The 21,312-nt window shown below is 42.2% G+C and overlaps 1 protein-coding gene across 1 annotated transcript in view; it reads left to right on the forward strand.

The window, feature by feature from the left end:
- Positions 1–21,312, forward strand: part of LOC136719370 (ribonuclease inhibitor-like) — a 59,241-nt gene that overhangs the window by 21,815 nt on the left and 16,114 nt on the right. The window lies entirely within an intron of this gene.

The following is a 21,312-nucleotide window of genomic DNA, read 5'->3' on the forward strand; positions in this document are numbered from 1 at the left end:
GCCAATTGGGCATCGTTTAAATGCCAAGGCCTACCTGAGCATTGTTTCTGACCATATCCATCCCTTTATGACCACCATGTACCCATCCTCTGATGGCTACTTCCAGCAGGATAATGCACCATGTCACAAAGGTCGAATCATTTCAAATTGGTTTCTTGAACATGACAATGAGTTCACTGTACTAAACTGGCCCCCACAGTCACCAGATCTCAACCCAATAGAGCATCTTTGGGATGTGGTGGAACGGGAGCTTCATGCCCTGGATGTGCATCCCACAAATCTCCATCAACTGCAAGATGCTATCCTATCAATATGGGCCAACATTTCTAAAGAATGCTTTCAGCACCTTGTTGAATCAATGCCACGTAGAATTAAGGCAGTTCTGAAGGCGAAAGGGGGTAAAACACAGTATTAGTATGGTGTTCCTAATAATCCTTTAGGTGAGTGTATATATATATAATGTGCACAATAGTTTGCCATAGTATTCTTTTCGAAGGGTGTGCGGGACACTGTAAATAAAAGCACCTTATTTTTACCCTACTTTTGGACTCCGGACATCCCTGTATTTGTCCTTGGAGAACCTGTCGGCCCCTACCCACATAGGAGAACAGGGTGAGGAGTTGTGTGGCAGTAAGCTCCAAAAACAGGAAGACCAGAATAGAGTTTGCCAAAAAACATCTAAAGAACCCTGTACAGTTTTGGAACAACATCCTATGGACAGATGAGACAATGATCAACCAGAATGATTGGAAGAGAAGAGTTTGGAGAAGGGACGGAACTGCTCATGATCCGAAGCATACCACCTCATCTGTGAAGCATGGTGGAGATAGTTTTATGGTATGGGCATATATGGCTGCCAAGGGAACTGGTTCCCTTGTATTTATTGATGACGAAAGCAGCAGGATGAATTTTGAAGTGTTTAGGGCTATAATATCTGCTCACATTCAGACAAATGCTTCAAAACTCATTGGACGGCTCTTCACAGTGCAGATGGACAATGACCCGAAGCATACTGCGAAAGCAACCCAAGACTTTTTTAAGGTGAAGAAGTGAAATGTTCTGCAATGGCCAAGTCAATCACCTGACCTGAATCCAATTGAGCATGCATTTCACTTGCTGAAGGCAAAATGCTCCAAGAGCAAGCAGGAACTAAAGACAGCTGCAGTACAGGCCTGGCAGAGCATCACCAGGGAAGAAACCCAGAATCTGGTGATTTCTATGGGTTTCAGACTTCAGGCAGTCATTGACTGGAAAGGATTTGCAACCAAGTATTCAACTCACAATGTAATTCATGATTATGTTAGTTTGTCCAAATACATTTTTGCCCCTAAAACTGGGGGGACCACATATAAAAATGGCTGTAATTCCTACACCGTTCACCCAATTTGGATGTAACTACCCTCAATTTCAAGATGAAAGTTTACACTTAAAGCACATCTTGTTTCCTTTCAAATCCATTGTGGTGGAAAACAGATCCAAAATGATGACAATTGTGTCACTGTCCAATTATTTATAGACCTAACTGTATATACACTCACCTAAAGGATTATTAGGAACACCTGTTCAATTTCTCATTAATGCAATTATCTAACCAACCAATCACATGGCAGTTGCTTCAATGCATTTAGGGGTGTGGTCCTGGTCAAGACAATCTCCTGAACTCCAAACTGAATGTCTGAATGGGAAAGAAAGGTGATTTAAGCAATTTTGAGCGTGGCATGGTTGTTGGTGCCAGACGGGCCGGTCTGAGTATTTCACAATCTGCTCAGTTACTGGGATTTTCACGCACAACCATTTCTAGGGTTTACAAAGAATGGTGTGAAAAGGGAAAAACATCCAGTATGCGGCAGTCCTGTGGGTGAAAATGCCTTGTTGATGCTAGAGGTCAGAGGAGAATGGGCCGACTGATTCAAGCTGATAGAAGAGCAACTTTGACTGAAATAACCACTCGTTACAACCGTGGTTTGCAGCAAAGCATTTGTGAAGCCACAACACGTACAACATTGAGGCGGATGGGCTACAACAGCAGAAGACCCCACCGGGTACCACTCATCTCCACTACAAATAGGAAAAAGAGGCTATGATTTGCACAAGCTCACCAAAATTGGACAGTTGAAGACTGGAAAAATGTTGCCTGGTCTGATGAGTCTCGATTTCTGTTGAGACATTCAGATGGTAGAGTCAGAATTTGGCGTAAACAGAATGAGAACATGGATCCATCATGCCTTGTTACCACTGTGCAGGCTGGTGGTGGTGGTGTAATGGTGTGGGGGATGTTTTCTTGGCACACTTTAGGCCCCTTAGTGCCAATTGGGCATCGTTTAAATGCCACGGCCTACCTGAGCATTGTTTCTGACCATGTCCATCCCTTTATGACCACCATGTACCCATCCTCTGATGGCTACTTCCAGCAGGATAATGGACCATGTCACAAAGGTCGAATCATTTCAAATTGGTTTCTTGAACATGACAATGAGTTCACTGTACTAAACTGGCCCCCACAGTCACCAGATCTCAACCCAATAGAGCATCTTTGGGATGTGGTGGAACGGGAGCTTCGTGCCCTGGATGTGCATCCCACAAATCTCCATCAACTGCAAGATGCTATCCTATCAATATGGGCCAACATTTCTAAAGAATGCTTTCAGCACCTTGTTGAATCAATGCCACGTAGAATTAAGGCAGTTCTGAAGGTGAAAGGGGGTCAAACACAGTATTAGTATGGTGTTCCTAATAATCCTTTAGGTGAGTGTATATCTATAATTATGTGTAAATATACTATAACATATGTACACATATACAGCTCTGGAAAAAATTAAGAGACCACTTAACATTGATTGCTGAACTTGGGAGTGCTCTCTTAATTTTTTCCAGAGCTGTATGTATTTTATACTACTAAATATATAAAAATAAATGCATACATATATGTCCACTTATAGTATACATTTACATTAATTATACTGCTAAATATATAACAATTTGGTATGTATTGTATAGTGTGAATATATTTAATTAGACTGCAAAAATGCTGCATTCTAAATATACTGGTAGAATATATTTGGATAAACTTCCAAACACTTGAAGTGTAACGTACAAAATTGGGATACTTCAATACTTTCATAGATTTTACTTGGATGTTTTACTTTAATAATCTAAAACAAACATCACTTGTACTGCCTCATTTTAAACCCATACAGAAAGAACACATATTTTCAATATATTATATAGTCATTAAATACTGTTTTATATGTTACCTATATGCAACACATATCAGTATATTTATATACATATATTCCTAATGTAAAAAAATAAGCAAACTGTGAACATATAAGGTTTAAAAATGATGTAACTTGATTTGTATACTATACATATATTCTACACATTTATTTACAAAAATGTGAGTTATTGCACTTCCAAATAAAAACAATGAAAATGAGAAAATTACAATATTTTTGTTGTTTTTTAAGAAAATAAAAGTATTAGTATTTTTATCATGCACCACATTTTTATAACACGTGTAAAATCACATCTGCTAATCTAAAAATCATATATCAAATACATACAGGTTACATAAGATACAAGATACCTTAAAAAAGGCAAAATTAAAGCTACCTTAACACCAACATTATTTCATTGTAACATTTTACTAACAATCAATCCTCAGTAACTATGAGATTTTCTATCAGTTGCTCCAATCCTTTGGGGCATATTATCAGCCTGTTTACTCTAGTCTTTAACTCCAATTACAAATGTGTGCTAATGTATCTAAACTAAAACCAACTAATATAAACATTCAAATATGTTATGTGGTTTATTCTTTAATTTGTCAATTTTTAGATATGTTTACAGCAAGTACTTTTTCAAACCTGACATTTTGTAACTCACATTTTCATCTACACAAAAGAAGCCCTGCTGCTTTCACCACAGACTGTATCCCCCATGGTAATTGTTACATAACACTAATCCTTGAAAATAAAAAATGCTGCACATAATTTACTGCCACACATTTGCAAAAAATAACATTCTATACATAAATAGTAACCCTGTCAGGTGTGGCAGAAATACCGGGGTTTTGCATTGTAAACAGTTACTGTATTTTGGATTGTTACTGTTTCATTCATCTAGATGAGAATGATGGAAATAAGACTCCCACTGCACAGCAGTTGGAGCCATTTTGTGTTTTATGAGCTGCAGACTCTTGTTTTTTCTGCTTCTTCAGTATGGTTTATACAAGGACCTTCAGTTAATAAAACCTAAAATGGATAAACAGGTATGCATTTGTGGTCTTATTTCCACCTCTGATCAGATGTATAATTACATTATATCTCCAGTTTGAACAAACTGAAACTAGCAGAAACCTATCTGCACAGTTCAACAGTTTGGCCAGGTATATTTACAAAAACACATTTCTGCTGTATAACACAACTATCCACTACAACAAGATGGCCCAACTCAGGAGAAACTGGGAAAATGTGACTTAATTCTATGTTCAATGCATTATCAGAACATTTTTTAAAATTCCTGTTCTGAAAGAATCTTCCTTAATGCACTACAATTTCTGCCATAGCCAAGATCCAAAATTACCAATGTTCCTATTGAGAAAAAAATATATTTCAATATAACAGTATAGCTGTTTCTCTCCTTTGCCTTTCTGTATAGTTTTGTGTGAACGATTTATTTTCCAATAACAATTCTGTCATAATAAGTTGCAATCCACTTCATTAACAAAGCTGTGCAGAGCAAGATAATGCTCCCTTTTAAGAACTCTCTGACAAGATCGTCCCAAAGCAGTTCCACCTTCAATTTCCTCAGCAAACTTAGCATTAGCGGCATATCTGCGAATGGAAATTGCGCTGCTAAACTATCATGGTATTAAATCTAACCCGATTTGCAGCTCCTTTCTTGCACAACGCGAGAGAATAAAACACAGCTTTCACACAGCCGCTACTACAAAACTACACCACTGTACTCAGTCATTCTTTCATGTTTAGTTAGATGCTACTCTCTTCAAATTTTTTAAGTAAATCCCATGATGTAGTTGTGTAGTTTGCTATTAGTGGCTGGTTAAAGTTGTAGTTAATCCCACCCAACAGTACAGTGGGAGTGGTTACATTTGTGCTGTATTAAATCAAGAAAATATCTGCAAGAAAACAACCTGAAAATGCTCTCGCAGGTCCCCTACTTTTAGACAACTTCAGAGTTGTCTAAAGCCTCTCACAGTTAAGGCAAAGAGGAAAGAAAGTGCAGCTCTGAGTTCATTCACAGCCTCCGCAGCTCTGTGTGTCCAGTGGAAATAACTGGTGTACAGTGTGTGTAATAATACATTAGATGTTGTGCCCAACATCCACACATGTTGCTTATTATTCGTGCACATAGAGAAAATATGTTGATATTGAATGTCATTTTATATTGTGTTTTGTTCAGCCATGTGTCAGTGTTCGTTTCGTTTCATGACTTGTTTAACTTGTTTATTCTGCTCTTGCTTTCTTCCTTTCATGTCTTAATAATTGATTCCTTCTTATCAGATCTTTAATGGGGAAAGTGCCTACTATCGATTGTGTGTTACACCTCACTCGTACTCACTACAATAATGTATATTCAGCCTGTAGCATAGGGTACACTTATACATTTCAGTTAAAGAAGTGAATTTAAGTATCACCTTTTCAAGAATCCTAGAATCCTAGAATATTTCTGCAATAATTGGACACAGACACCAATTCCAAAGATATAAATTCTCAAATTTATTAAAAACAAAGATAAAGTGTAGCACTACACTAGTTATATAAAAAGGGAAAAACTAATTAAAATTCACTCAAGATCAACAAATCAAAGACAAATCACTTTTGTGACCAAATCAAAGACCATGGAATCGCATATGATAACACTCAAATCATTAAACAAAATTACAAACACATTGACTACAATACCGGTTAGTAAGACGAAGGTGAGTCTCTCATTAGTATTGTTAGTCAGACATTAAATAACTAATGCAGGTTAGTATTTATGTCAAATAACTTCTCGTTCTATATATCAGTCTCATTTAAGTTTGGGTGCCGAGAAAGATTCTATCATTTTTTGTAACCACAATTCTCCCTAATTGATTACTGTTCAATGATTAAGGATAGGCAGGGCCACCTATAATCTAGTGTCTATTAATGTGTGTCAATTTCAGACTAAACAGTTAAACAGGAATGAGAAGATATTTCTCGGCGTTGACAGATTTTATTTCTAAAATTGTCAAACAAAACAGTTTAATGCAGCACTCATTTATATTTAAGAAAATACTAAATGATATTTAGTTTATTTAGTTTAGTTTAGTTTATGACTCGCAGAATAACATTTCTAATTGATTTCTCAAATGTCATGAATAATAGACTCCAAACTGTTAAACTTTCAGTGCACCAATCTTCCACTTGCTTCACTGGCGACGGGTCCAGGATCGCTTTCCTCCCTAAGACCCTCTCCCCATTCCATATCAAGTCGCCGGTGGAGTTGATGGTCTTCCATCCTCCACCTTTTTCATCCGAAGAGAACAGGCGACTGCATGTGCTTTGTGCAGTTAGGGCTTTGCGGCACTACTTGGATTGCACTAGGGGGAGCCGCACTACGGACCAACTCTTTCTGTCTTACGTGGCATGGACGCTGGGCAAGGCCGTCTCTAAACAACGGACGTCCCACTATATTGTGGACACAATCGCTATGGCCTACGAGTCAGCGCACATTCCGGTGCCTGAACACCTAGTGGTGCATTCCACTCGAGGCGTGGCGGCTTTGCGGGCCCTCTTTCAAGGTGCCCCGCAACCTGATATCTGTGCTGCAGCGAGCTGAGCTTCACCGCATACCTTCGTTTGCTTCTACAGACAGGACGTGACGGGCCCGGCTTCCTCCATAGTGTTGGCTTCGTTCGAGCCTCGGTAGCCTTGTTGGCTCTGCCCCTGTCCTCCCGTCCAGTGTCGGTGGTTGAGCTTTTCCCCTACCTTGACTGTTCTACCTCGACTGTTCTACTGTTCTTGCCCTATCTGGCCGCAGCCTTGCGGCAGCCTCCTTGTCTCTCTGCTGACGGCCTTCTGCATGACACATTGGGTACACACTCACCCCTACCCCTCTGGGCGGTTTCTCAACTCAAAGGATAACGATAGGTTGCGAATGCAACCCTGGTTATCCAAGAAAGAGAAACTGCCCAGAGCTGGGTTGTCGTGCAGAAGTCTAGCTCTGGAAAAAGAGGGAGAATGGGGCGGTGTATCCCACTATTTATAGCAGATGGAAGATGGGGTCTGCTGGGGGGACACACACTGCCCCGGTCTGGCAGCTTTGATACACATACGTTCACAGAGTTCCCATGAGTAACTGCATAGCCTCTCCCCCTGTGGGCAGTTTCTCTTTCTCGGATAACCTGGGTTGCATTTGAAACCTATCGCTCCTTTTCTTTGATGCAAGGGCTTGGCGATGCAGCTTACAGTGTGTTACAATTACATTTGGGTTTATAGCTCGTATTCTTGCTACAACACCATTCCTGTCATAGCGGCCGCACCGTCTGTACAAACAGCAACACACTTCTCCCAGTTTAGAGATTCAGCTTTCATGAAATCATTCAGTAATTAGAAAATGTCTTCATCTGTTGTACGTTCTGGTAACTCCTTACAAAAGATAAAATCTTCAAAAATTTCCCCCACCAAACATAAACTAACAATTGCATTACCAACATCTGTTGTCGCCATCCATTTTCAAAACCACTTACTCTGGTGGGGGTCATGGGGACACTCCTGGCAAGCATAGGACACAAGACAGGGATATGGGACACCAGGCCATTGCTGGGCAACACCCACACCCACATACCTAACTACTGGGCAATTTAGCATGGCCAATTAACCTAATCTGTATGTCTTTGGACAGTGGGAGGAAACCAGAGTGCCTGGAGGAAACCCACGCAGACACGGGGAGAACATGCAAACTCCACACAGACAGGCACCCCACACTGGGGCTTGAACCCGGGACCGCTGTGGCTGTGAGGTAGCAGCACTAACCACCACACCACCATGCTGCCGTGTCTGTTGTCTCATCAAGCTGAATTGCAAACTGCTCACATATACATAGCCTTTCTGTGAGCTGGCATGTCAAATCACCTGAAATTTCTTCCATTCACCTACTTACTGTGTCGTTAGAAAGTGGTATGGCCTTCAGTTTCTTTGATGCATCTTTGCCAACCATCACTTTGCACATTTCTATTGCAGCTGGAAGAATCAGTTCTTCTCTGATAGTATGGGCCTTTTTACTGTTTACAATCTGAAGCGCTGTTAAGAAGGATGCTTTTAGAGTTTTTTCTGGAATCGTTGTTATGTTTGTCATTTGAGTTTTCTGTTAATTGTATTCCTTCTTTATTTAAAAAAAAGTCTCTGGACTTTGTATTCTGGGTGCCTTGTTGTAAGATGTTGTTTCAGCTTTGCAGGTTTCATTGCTTCATTTGACAGAATTTTCAAGCATACTACGCATTGCGGTCACCTGTCACTAAATTCCATAAAACCAAAATCAATGTAATTGTCATCAAACTTTCTGTTCTTTTGCTTTTAACTGGACTCGACATTGTCACTGCCTTCAGCACAACTAGCTGTATATGGACGTTTTAAATACTTATCAATTTTTCTTAATCTTTGCTCACTCACTATTTCTTTTTCATGCTCACTAATAAAATCTTCCACATCTACCCACCAAATACGTGTCGGACTGACATCACTGAGCTCCTGTGGTAAAGCATTTATTTATGTATTTGATGCTTATTGGTAGGCTTTCCACAGTTTCCATAGTAACCGCTGAGATTGGACAACATTTTAAAGTTGCCTTTGAACTGAAATATTATTTTAAATGTAAGTATTTGTTGATATGAGTGCAAATTATTAGGGCAATATTAATTATTAATAGAATGTAAAAAGTGACATAGTTGACACTACAAAAACAATTTTTTTTTTAAATAATTGTAATTATTATTATTGCTGTGAATGGAGTTACGCAGGTGTAATGCTTAATTTACATGTTAATTTATTTTAGTTAGGGCAACATTAAAATCCCATTCTGGGTACTTACTGTCCTAAATATTAGTAATTCTTACTGTACTATGTTTGCATACATGCACTACTTTAAGTAATTGTGATTATATGCGTCTGTCCTGTTAGGCATTGCATACGTGCGATGAGATTTAAATTCTCTCCCCCTAAAATTTGCAGACCCCCTGAGCAGTCTCTGAGGACCCTAGTTTGAGAACCCCTGGTATAGCCTAATGAAAGGCAAATGATTGAAGACCTGCCAACTTATGTACACATTTTGAGATCCAAGTATGCTGGTACACATTGTAACACCAAAATACCCAAACATAGGGCTGAAGTTCTGCACACATTATTAACAAGATTGATTAAAAAAAATGTGCAGAGCCAATCCAGGCTTGAAATATGGAAGATTGTCAATATAATACCATCACTCTCCCAGGCTGGTAGCCAAGATCCCACCTCCTGTTACTCAATCTGTCGCTCAATTGGCTACACTCTGACGTCAGTCTCAATGCAGAACTGCTGGGATGCAAGTCGAGCACTAACAGTTTGGCTGAATGTATATTCATTACATGTGAAATAAAGCATCTCAATGTTTGTGCATTATGAAACACTTAATCACTTGCAGTAAATGTGACAAATTAGGTAATATTGTATTATTATTATGTATTCACTTTGTATTGCGATTATTTTGTGTCTGCCAAGAAATAAAAATAATAATAATGTATTTCTTAGCAGAAGACCTTATCGAGGGCGACTTACAAAACATAAGGGCATTATAAAAGTGCAATGCAAGATCATATATAATGTGTATGTGTGTGTATGTACCGGTACATGAGCAGCGCCGTAGGGACAGTCACATCAATGCAAAGAGTGGATTTCATGTACAGTCATCCCCTGAAGTTACGTCCTAATTGGTCGATACCATGTAAGTCGAGACACATGTTGAAGCAGAAATGTCTCTACTCGAAAGCATTGAGTAGATTCGATGTAATTTGAGTAAACCACACTTATATTAACTGTAAACAAGCTATGATAGCTAAGAGATCATTTTGTTACAAGCACCTGTTAAATTAACAAGAGATGACTATAGTTTAACACAATTTATTGTCTCCACATTCTCAACACAGTAACCACTTTGTCTCTCTTTCAAAACAACAACACTGCACAAGATCCCAGGAGACTGAATATACCGTAATTACATGTATACACTGAGCATTAGAATAATGTGTTTTTCAAGTACATGAACTGTAGACAGGTGAGGTAGAGATTGCAACTTGAACTTGTTTTGTGTTTATGCAGCTAAAACGCAGTAGGCATATTTAATACATATACTTAGGAAAAGTCACTAACGGGTATGTGTATTCAGCAACACAGAGTAATTAAAATTAAATCATTCAAACTGAGTAGCCCTGCGCTTCTAGTGTGAAATTTTAAAAGCAAATCACGCAAGATATCACATCATGACAGCGTGTATCCACGTATGTACAATATCCGAGCACAAAATTCAGGCTTACAAGCTGCTAAACGGAAAACTACAGTCTATCTTTGGATTCAAACAGGATTCAGAAGGAAACACTGAAGACAAAGGAAATGTTTTCTGTTTCATTTGCAAAGTGATGTTTTTCTTACAATTATGACATATTCTGGAACCAGACAGTCTACTGATCAAAACAAGACTGTAATGTCCTCAAGGACTCAGGGAAAGGATCCAATCACAGGCTCTGTGTTGATGCAAACAATCCGACAGGGAAAACCAGAGAGAGTAATCAGGGACAGTCCAGGGTCAGTCGATCGGGCAAATAGGCTAATGGGGAAATCCGAGAGGCGAACGAAACAGGAAAGCAGGATTCGAAAGACACGGGAAGGCAATCAAGGAACAAGGCTTAGAAATGATTCAAGAGTGAATGCAAGACTTTGCAATAATACTGGGAAACGGAGGGGTTTAAATACTGTGTAGAAGGGAAGGCTTGAACTGGGTGAAGGAGTGATTGACCAATGGGAAGAGAGGAGGATGAAACAGGTGCACCTGGATGGAAGGAATGTGGAGTGACTGGTTGATCTGGATACAGGGAAGGAGAAACACTGGTTTTAATATTTGGGAGAGGGAGACCTCTGGTGGTGAACTAAGGTAGGATCAAGTGAGACCATGACAGTACCCCCCTCCCCAGAATCGGCCCCGGCCAGACCAGAGCAGTGAAGACGGCGGCGAGGACGGCCATGGGGCCGAGGAGTAGGACCAGTGGGATGGGCCCTGTGAAACTCTTCAATGAGAGATGGGTCCAGGATGTCTGAGGCAAGAACCCAGGAGCATTCTTCTGGGCCGTAACCTTCCCAGTCAACCAAGTACTGTAGGCGCCCTCTGTGGCGACGGGATCGTGATAAGGTCCGCACTGCATATGACGGACCGTCGCCGAGATCCAAGGGAGAAGGAGGCAGAGAAGAAGAGACCTGAGGAGGAACAGGAGGAGAGGATGGATCGGAGCTCACAGGTTTCAATAGGGAGACATGGAAGGATGATGCTATTCTGTAGTGAGGGGGCAACTAGAGACGATAAGTGACAGGATTAATCTGGCGGAGAATAGGGAAGGGACCAATGAAATGGGGGCTCAGTTTCTTAGACTGGAGTTTAAGCTTGATATCTCGGGTTGATAGCCAGACCAACTGTCCTGGGTGATATTGTGGAGCTGGTTGTCGGTGACGGTCTGCCAAGGCCTTTTGACGGTGGATGGCTCTGTGGAGACGGACATGTGCTGCATTCCAGACAGTTGCACTGCGGTGGAACCAATCATCTACTGCTGGGACGTCCATGGTGTCCTCGTTCCAAGGAAACAAGGGCGGTTGGTATCCTAGGACACACTTGGAAGGGGGTGAGGCCTGAGGAAGAGCTGGTCAGGGAGTTTTGGGTGTACTCTGCCCATGGCAAGAATGGGCTCCAATCATCTTGGGAAGTGCTGCAATAAGATCGAAGAAAGCGTATGATTTCTTTATTTAAACGTTCCGTCTGTCCACTAGATTGGGGGTGTTAGCTGGAGGTTAGACTGACCTTTACGTTCAAAGCTTTAAAGAATACAGACCAGACGCGGAAGGTGAATTGAGGACCACGGTCAGACACTATGTCTTCAGGTATCCCATAAATGCGGAACACATGTTTTAAGAGCAGTGGGAGCTTCTTCATGGGTACAAGCCGGCATGGGCATGGGTACTACCAGAATGGTAGTATAACCCTGAGAGCTGGGAAGGTCGGTAACAAAGTCAATGAGATGTGGGACCATGGGCGCTGTGGGATTGGAAGGGGTTCCAGGAGGCCAGAGAGGAGATGTCGTGAAGACTTAGATTGGGCACAGATAGAACAAGCGTTGACAAACTGAGTAACATCTTGAACCAGAGAGGGCCACCAAAATGTTCTTCGTATCAAGGCAATGGTGCAATGAATTCCTGGATGTCCAGAGGCAGGAGTTGAGTGGATCCATTGTAAGAGTGTTGGACGCATGGAGGAAGGCATGTAGGTTTTGTTATTAGGACATGTGGAAGGGGCAGGATTCGAAGTGAGTTCCTTCTGAAGTTGATCCCAGAAGTTCCATCAAACAGGGGCAACAATGCAGGTAGATGGCAAGATGGGATCTTCAGACAGGGGTCCATGGGATGAATCAAACTGGCATGATAGAGCATCTGCTTTGATGTTTTTGGATCCTGGGCGATAAGTCAGGGTGAATTGATAACAAGTGAAGAACAGAGCCCAGCGTGCTTGACGGGGGTTAAAGCTGCTTGAATATATTCTAGATTCCGATGGTCCGTGAGTACCAGAAAAGGGTGTTTAGAACCCTCCAACCAATTTCTCCACTCTTCAAAAGCCAATTCCACTGCCAAGAGCTCCCTGTGCCTGATGTCATAATTCTTCTCCGCAAATGATAATTTCCTGGAAAAGAATGCACAAGGATGGAGCTTTGTTGGTTGTCCGTGTCGCCGAGAAAGCACTGCCCCTACTTCGGTTTCAGAAGCATCCACTTCTACAACGAAAGGGAGATTAGGGTCCGGATGTTTGAGGACTGGGGCAGTGGTGAACAATGATTTGAGTTTCACAAAGGCGACCTCAGCAGCATCCCTCCAAGATAAACTGCGAGCAGATCCTTTTAATATAGAGGTTAAGGGAGAAGCTATCAAACTAAAATTACGAATGAAGTGACGGTAGAAATTAGCAAAACCCAGGAAACATTGCAACTCCTTAATAGTTCGAGGTTGAGGCCACTCAAGAAACTGCTCTCACCTTCTCAGGATCCATATGAACTCCACTGGCATCAATGATGTAACCCAGGAAAGCCACACGTTGATGGTGAAATTCACGTAGAGTCCATTCAGTAGCAGACATTGAAGCACCTGTCGAACCTGAGAGATGTGTTCGGAAAGAGAAGAGGAGTAGAATGTAGGCAATGACAAAGTGATGGAGATAAGGTCGTGGTACCTCATTTACAAAGGCTTGGAAGACTGAAGGTGCGTTGACCAGACCGAAGGGCATGACTAAATATTCATGATGTCCTGATATAATCCTCCATCGCCTGCGACTCTGGAAGAGAGAGAGGAAAGATCTGGCCCCTAGGAGGAGTACTGCCTGGGAGGAGATCAATGGCGCAATCCCATGGACGATGTGGCGGTAGAGAAGAGGCTCGGGATTTGCTAAACACGGCAGCCAGATCCTTGTACTCGGATGGAAACTCGGGCGGTGTTGAGAGAAACAGACTTTTGATGTGAGTGGTTCAATTCCCAAGTGAGTGGGTGAAGACAGACAATTAGAAAGACAGTGATTTCCCCATGAGATAATAGTCCCCTCGAGCCAGGAAACAACAGGATTTTGATGAATGAGCCACGGGAGACCGAGTATAATGTCAGCTCCAGGGGAGTCGATAACTAAAAAAGGCAATTGTTCGGTGTGCAACTCTCCAATGGACATGGTGACTGGAATGGTCTTCTGGGATACCGGGCCACAACCGATGGGTTGGTTATTGACAGCTCTGATATTAAGTGGTGGAACGGACGGTGAGAGAGGAATGTTCAATCGCTCCGCAGCTCTTTGGTCTATGAAGTTTCCTGCGGACCCCGAATCTATTAATGCAGATGTGGGACCCCAGTAGAATGTTGAGCATAAAAGTTGACACCCCCCCTCATAATGATGCCCCCTTAATTATTTTTTGTTATTTTGCTTAATGCTTTAATAAGACCAGTCTATGTAACTTTAAATGTACTGTACACTCACATATTTTGTGATGCAGATCGATTCAGAGATTAAAATATGGTTATTGTCACTCCGGGATTGTTTAGCCAGCTTAGAGGTCATAGGTAAGGTGCACACAGTTTGTGTCATCAGGAGTAGACCGAGGTTGCAGTTCGACAGGAGTGCTGATTTACATGTACTCCTGTGTTTGTGATTTCAGGTGAGCGACAGTGTTTATGTATGTAAAAGTGGTATAAACTCATATCAAATATATACATAAGAAGCAAAAGGGAAGATGTAAAGTGAAAATTAATCTTTAGCTCTAATGTAAGGTCGCTACTGAAGTGTTCGATTTGCCGAGAGTGAAGCTGAGCTAATTAGCTTTGTGTAAAAAGGAGTAACCGTCTGTTTAATGTAGAATATTAACTGTGTACAATGTATTTGTTGAAATGTGTGCTAGAATCTGTAATGTGTAAAATATATGTTTTGGTTGAAGTCATGTTGCAGGTTTTATTTGAAAAGTTTGCGTCAGGAAAGTGCATGGTTCTCTGTCCTGGACCAGGGCAAAGCGTACCACCAAGGGTTCCTCGAGAAAAGCAGCCAACCACTCACAGCGTTTATAACACCATGGAGATTGTACGAGTGGGTCAGAATCCCGTTTGGCTTGTCCTCAGCTCCAGCAGAATTCCAACGCAGCATGGAGGAGTGTCTAGTAGGACTAAGAGATGAGATATGCCAACCATATCTAGATGACAATCTTGTACATAGTAGAACATTTGAAGATCACCTGAGTGATATCTGAAAAGTGCTCCGACGTTACCAAGAACACGGAGTGAAGCTGACGGCAAAGAAATGTGAAGTGTTTAAGGACCAGGTGAAGTTCCTGGGGAAGGTTGTATCAAAGGATGAATACACCATGGACCCGGCTGAGATTGTGCCAGTACAGGCCTTGAAGGAGCGCAAACCTGCGACTGTGGGAGAAATAAGGAAGATGCTAGGATTTATATCTTACTACCGTCCCTATATCCCAAATTTCTCACGGATTGCCAAGCCACTGTACAACCTACTATCAAGTGAAAAAGTACCAGGAGGGATTACACTCAAAGGAAGGAACAAAGGCGGAGTCAAAAACTAAAAGTCAGACCAGTTACCATGCAGCCAGCCAATCACATGGACACCAGAACACCAGGATGTGCTCTGCCAGCTGATTGAGTTCTTGCTGCACCCACCAATACTGGGCTATCCTGACTTTGAGAAGCCTTTTGTACTCCACACTGATGCTTCACAGGAAGGCCTAGGAGCAGTTCTCTATCAGAGGCAGAAAGGAAACCTTGTTGTCATTGGCTACGGGTCAAGACAGCCCCTGAAAAAAATTACCATCTTCATTCAGGGAAGTTAGAATTCTTAGCCATGAAGTGGGCGATCTGTGAGGAGCTCCGTGACTACTTGTACTATGCTCCGTCATTCATTGTCTACACGGACAACAATCCGCTAACATATGTACTAACGACAACCAAATTGAATGCAACCACACATCGCTGGGTGGCCGAGTTAGCCGTTCTCAATAAAGTATCAGCCAGGAAAGAGCAGGTCTGGCCATGGCGATGCAGATGGCTTGTCACGGATGCCTCTTGACGTGGAGAAGTTCATGGACACATGCTCACAGGAAGTGCAGCCAGAGATGATAACCAGTGTTACACAAGTACTATATCTGCAGTCCCAAGAGCAAGAGCCCTGGATGTGTCCTATAACCATTGCAGCAGTGTGTGCAGAGGAAAACAGTGAGCAAGTGTCATCGCCAGTAGCCGAGCTATCCAGTGAGCAGCTGAAAGAGGAGCAGGAGCAAGATCCTGTGATTGGAAAGATAAGGGAGTACATCAGAACCAGACAGTGGTCAGTTGTTAAGGGCCGAGACCATCATGATGATACCACTGTCTTGATAAGAGAAAAGTACAGACTGTATATTGACAAAGATGGCATCCTATACAGAAGGTCAGTGACACGCCAACAGCTGGTGCTGACCAAGAAGTTTCACCAGCTGGTATACAGGGAGCTGCATGAGGAGATGGGGCACCTTGGAGTTGAGCAGACAATGTCCCTCATTCGTGACCGATTCTACTGGCCTCATATGCAGAGAGACGTTGAGCACCATCTCACCAAGGTGTGCAGTTTTCTGAAACGAAAGAGACCGAACAAGCCAACCAGAGCACCAATGAGCAGTGTGGTGACTACATATCTATTTGAGATGGTGTCAATAGACTTCCTTCACCTTGAGAGATGTAAAGGGGGATATGAATACATCTTAGTCGTAATGGACCACTTCACGCGCTTCGCTCAAGCATATGCCTGTGCCAACAAAGCAGCACTGCGGAGAAGATCTTCAGTGACTTTATGCTCAAGTTTGGCTTCCCAGCCAAGTTGCATCACGACCAAGGCAAGGAGTTTGAGAACAAGCTGTTTGCGAAGCTGGAGGAGTACAAGGCTCACGCACCACGCCGTACCACCCACAAGGTAATGGCCAGGTGGAGCGCTTTAATCGAACACTCCTGTCCATGCTGAGAAACCTGTCGGAAGAAGTCAAGTCAGACTGGAAGAGCTCCCTGGCAAAAGTAGTGCATGCATATAATTGTACGCGTGGCGAAGCCACTGGATTTGCACCCTACTACCTCTTGTATGGCAGAAATCCACGTCTACCCATCGACATCATGTTTGGCCTGCCACCAAGTGATCAGAGCATGTCTCATAGTGAGTATGCGACCAAGTGGAGAAGACGGATGGATGAGGCCTACAAGTTGGCATCAAGGACAGCACTCAAAGAGAGGGAGAGAGCGAAGGATCGCTATGACCAGAAGACTTATGGAATGGACCTGGAACCAGGACGCCGTGTGGTAGTGAGGAACTGCGTAGAACGGGGTGGTCCGGGAAAGTTGAGGTCTTACTGGGAGGATCGAGTGTATGTAGTGACGGAGAGGAAACACAAAGACAGTCCAGTCTATGAAGTCAAACCAGAGAGAGGACCCGAACGGACCAGAGTGTTTCATAGGAACTTACTGCTGCCGTGTGACTTTCTCCCACTGGAAGAACACCAAGCTGAGAAAACAAAAACACCAACCAGTAAGGAAAGAAAATCAAACAACGGAAAGGGGACTGAAAGGAGAGACCAGCAGCACCCAAGAGCGAAGGAAGGGGATGAGGATGGCAGCTCAGATGATGAGGGCAACTGGAGAGCCATCACCATGCCACCAGCAGCCTGCAACCGAGAGAGTCCAGCTAAGGGCAGAAGCAGAGGAGTTCCACCCTCAACCAGTGATGGAGGAGCCGGAGACGGTGGACACAGAACAACAGGAGACTAAAGAGGAAAATGAGATGGATGCAAGTGAAGAAGAACCTGAAATAGCTGAAGTGGGAGAGGAAAATGTGGAGCCTGTGGAAGCAGAATGCAGGGTGTCGTATGATGAAGATGATGATGAAGACATCATGCCTCAGTCAGCTGCTACAAGGAAATATCCTTTGAGAGAGAGAAATCCCACTAAGGCATTCACATACAATAGATTAGGTCATCCTACAGTCACACATAGATACAAGTAAAAACAAAAAGTAAAGCTAAATGAGATCGTTTTATGTTCCGAAGTTATAGTTATCGAACAGTTCAAAGTTAGAAATTTGTAAGATCATTATGTTTCAGAGTTGAGTACCAGTCCCTAGACCATAGAGACACATAGAGATGTACTAGTATGGGAGAAAGTATACAGTACAAGATGTGGGTCAGGGATAGAGGGTTATAGTTAAGGTAAAGGTCAAAACCTATTCAGTGTGGATACACTCCCTGCATAAGTGGCGGTGAAAGTAGTGGTTATCATAGAAGAAACTGACTCCTGTCAACCTATAACTATAACTTACCTGTTGAAGACATGAGTGTACTGGGAAATACAACACGTTTGTTATGTCGGGACGACATCAAACTTTGGAGGGGAGAGTGTGAGACCCCGGTATAATGTTGAGCATAAAAGTTGACACCCCCCCTCATAATGATGCCCCCTTAATTATTATTATTTTGCTTAATGCTTTAATAAGACCAGACTATGTAATTTTAAATATACTGTACACTCACATATTTTGTAATGCAGATCGATTCAGAGATTAAAATATGGTTATTGTCACTCCGGAATTGTTTAGCCAGCTTAGAGGTCATAGGTAAGGTGCGCACAGTTTGCGTCATCAGGAGTAGACCGAGGTTGCAGTGCAACAGGAGTGCTGATTTACATGTCCTCCTGTGTTTGTGATTTCAGATGCAAAGGAAAATAAACCCCTTTTAAACCCAAGCATGCCTGAAAGTCACCGTTATTGTTCAGGTGTGTAACACAGACAAAAAAACATGTTTAGAACTTAACTGAATTCGAGCAGAGAGCATACATTGAGCGGGTGTTACCAGGGGACAAAACTTAGTACTCACAGATCTCTGTGGAGGTGCCAAGGAAGACCCAGGATGATTGGGACAGATGTCACGGTAGTGTCCAGACTGCCCACAATAGAGGCAAAGGTGCTGTTGTAACCTCCTCTGTTTCTCCTCAACAGACAGTCGCGTTCTTCCTATTTGCTTGGCTTCTGATTCTGGAACATGGCTAGGCGTGAAAGAAGGTCTGGATGTAGCAGACATAGACCGTTTTCCTCGTGATCTCATTAGATTGTCCAGTCTGATGGCGAGCTGTATTAGCTGTTCCAAAGTAAGTGCGTCACCTTTGCAAGCTAACTCTGCTTGTAACTCATCACGCAATCCACGGTGGATTATTAGCACAGGCTCACCACATCCACTGATTTCAGCCAAGGTCAAGAACTTCATAGCGTATTCAGCGTCAGAAGAGGTACCCTGATGGAGAGAGATAAATTGTTCACCAGCATCCTTCCCAGCTGTCGGTTGATGGAAAACCTCCTTAAAATGATCAAGAAAAGCTGGTAGAGATCGAGTTACTTCTCCCTTACGAGCCCAGACTGCAGATGCCCACTAAAGTGCCTTTCCGGTAAGCAGTGTGATTATGAAGGCGATTTTAGCCTCATCTGAAGGGAAGGAAGTTGGAAGATGTGCGAAATAAAGGGAGCACTGTAAAACAAAGCCCTCGCAGCGGTCGGGTGAGCCATCATATTTGTCCGGTATAGCCAAATGTACAGGTTGGCTACAGGGAGAGGGAGACCTCTAGTGGTGAACTAAGGTAGGATCAAGTCAGACCGTGACAAAGACTATCCACGTTTTGGAAGACGGAAACTGTTTACAGTGTACTAATAAACAACTATTTTACATAATTGGATCTGAACTTCTCTGTGTTTGATATAACATCAAATAACATTGTAATAATAATACAAATGTTCTGAACAAAACAAGCCTATTTGCAAGAAATCCGATTGAAACTGAGTGATCTGTGACCGTCCGAATGAGACCCCCCACCAGCAGACTGCGCGTTTAATCCCCCGGGCTCTGAATGACGGTGGGCAACACAGAAACTGTAAATCGGATGTGATTGAGAATTGGCTGATAGCCAAGAGAATAAGCTTTCAAACAATGTGCACATTGTGGGAATACAGTGTAACTTCTATGCACAGGAGCTGTGCATAACAATGGTTACGAGGGTGTAGTAACACAGTAAATAACTCTGAAATGTACAATATTTTTCAGTTTTTGGCACCTTTTTTTAACCATTGGCAGTTTACCGCTTACGTTTGTACCATTTCAGGTTATTCACTGGACTTGAACTGCTTAAATTTCAATAACAAATTGAAAAATGGGGGTGACCAGTAGTGTACATTTAAACTTTTTACCATTCCTGTTCAGCGTTGTTATACTGTAATATCAATGCCTAATATTTATTAAAGTATTACTGTTTGGCACAACCACTTAAAGACTGTTAAACTTATTTTAATAAGGTTCTGATTAATCTACCAATTAATCAACTAATGCCCATTGATTAACCTAGCACATATTTTAATCGACTGACAGTCAATCATAATAGATAATAATAGTGTAGTGTATTTATTCTTTGTTATCCAAAGAGACTCAGGATTCTTGTTGATTATCAGCTCTGGATATTTATTCAATGTATGCAAGGGAACAGCCACCTGTAACTCATGAAGCGATAAAGCAACTTGCTTAAAGAAATATTACACAAACATATTTCATGTTGTTTTCATGGGCGTGTTTTCTCTATCACAATGAATCATCTGATATTGATGTAAGTTAAGACAGGGATAAGTACTGACTTGGTTGACCATTTTCTGAGGCAGACAACATATTCCTATTATAGCAGGAGGTCACATACCTTTTGGTATTGGTGCAAGCAAGCAAACAGGAGCAACACCCAACTATTGTGTGTCTGCAGGCCTAATTGGCAAACCTGTATGTAAACCATAGCTGCACCCAGCACTTGTCTTTATGCAAATCTGGTCTCCAACCTGCATGCAAATGAGGGCTACTCCCGGCGGTTGTGTTTAATGCAGAGTCCAGTCTGTCTTTTGGCACCAGTGTTGCACTGGACTAACTGTAGCCCTCTGTTGCTCTGCACAATTTATGTAATTCTCAAAGGCATCTTTTGTCTTTCCCTTTTGCGCTCTGAATTGCACACATACGCAATCCATGTCTCAGTGGTGTCCAGATTAAAATTCCTTCTTTAACCTGTCTCCTCCCCTGCATCTACACTGATTGAAGTGGATATAACAGGTTACATCAATAAGGGTTAGCTGTAACACCCCCTATCTGACAGTTCCCCTCAGTCACCAGTAGATGTCACTCTTGTCCTGTTTTCACCTCATTCTCATTTTGAAAATTCATCAATCATTAAAATGAGTGCTCCAGAACACAGTGAAGTAAACAAACACTCCACAATTGCAATGCAGTTTTTTGGGGTTTATTCAAAAGCCATTGATACATATTTTAAATCACTTGTTAAAGCTGTAACTGACAGATTTATTCAGATGCAGATGTTGTAATCCTTCTCATACAGGATGTGCATCACCATGTAAGATGAATGGCATCTATAGTATGACATCATTGTGTTCATCATTGCAGCTCAGCTGCCT

This window comes from Amia ocellicauda, chromosome 23 (genome assembly GCF_036373705.1).
Source record: "Amia ocellicauda isolate fAmiCal2 chromosome 23, fAmiCal2.hap1, whole genome shotgun sequence".
NCBI lineage: Eukaryota > Metazoa > Chordata > Actinopteri > Amiiformes > Amiidae > Amia > Amia ocellicauda.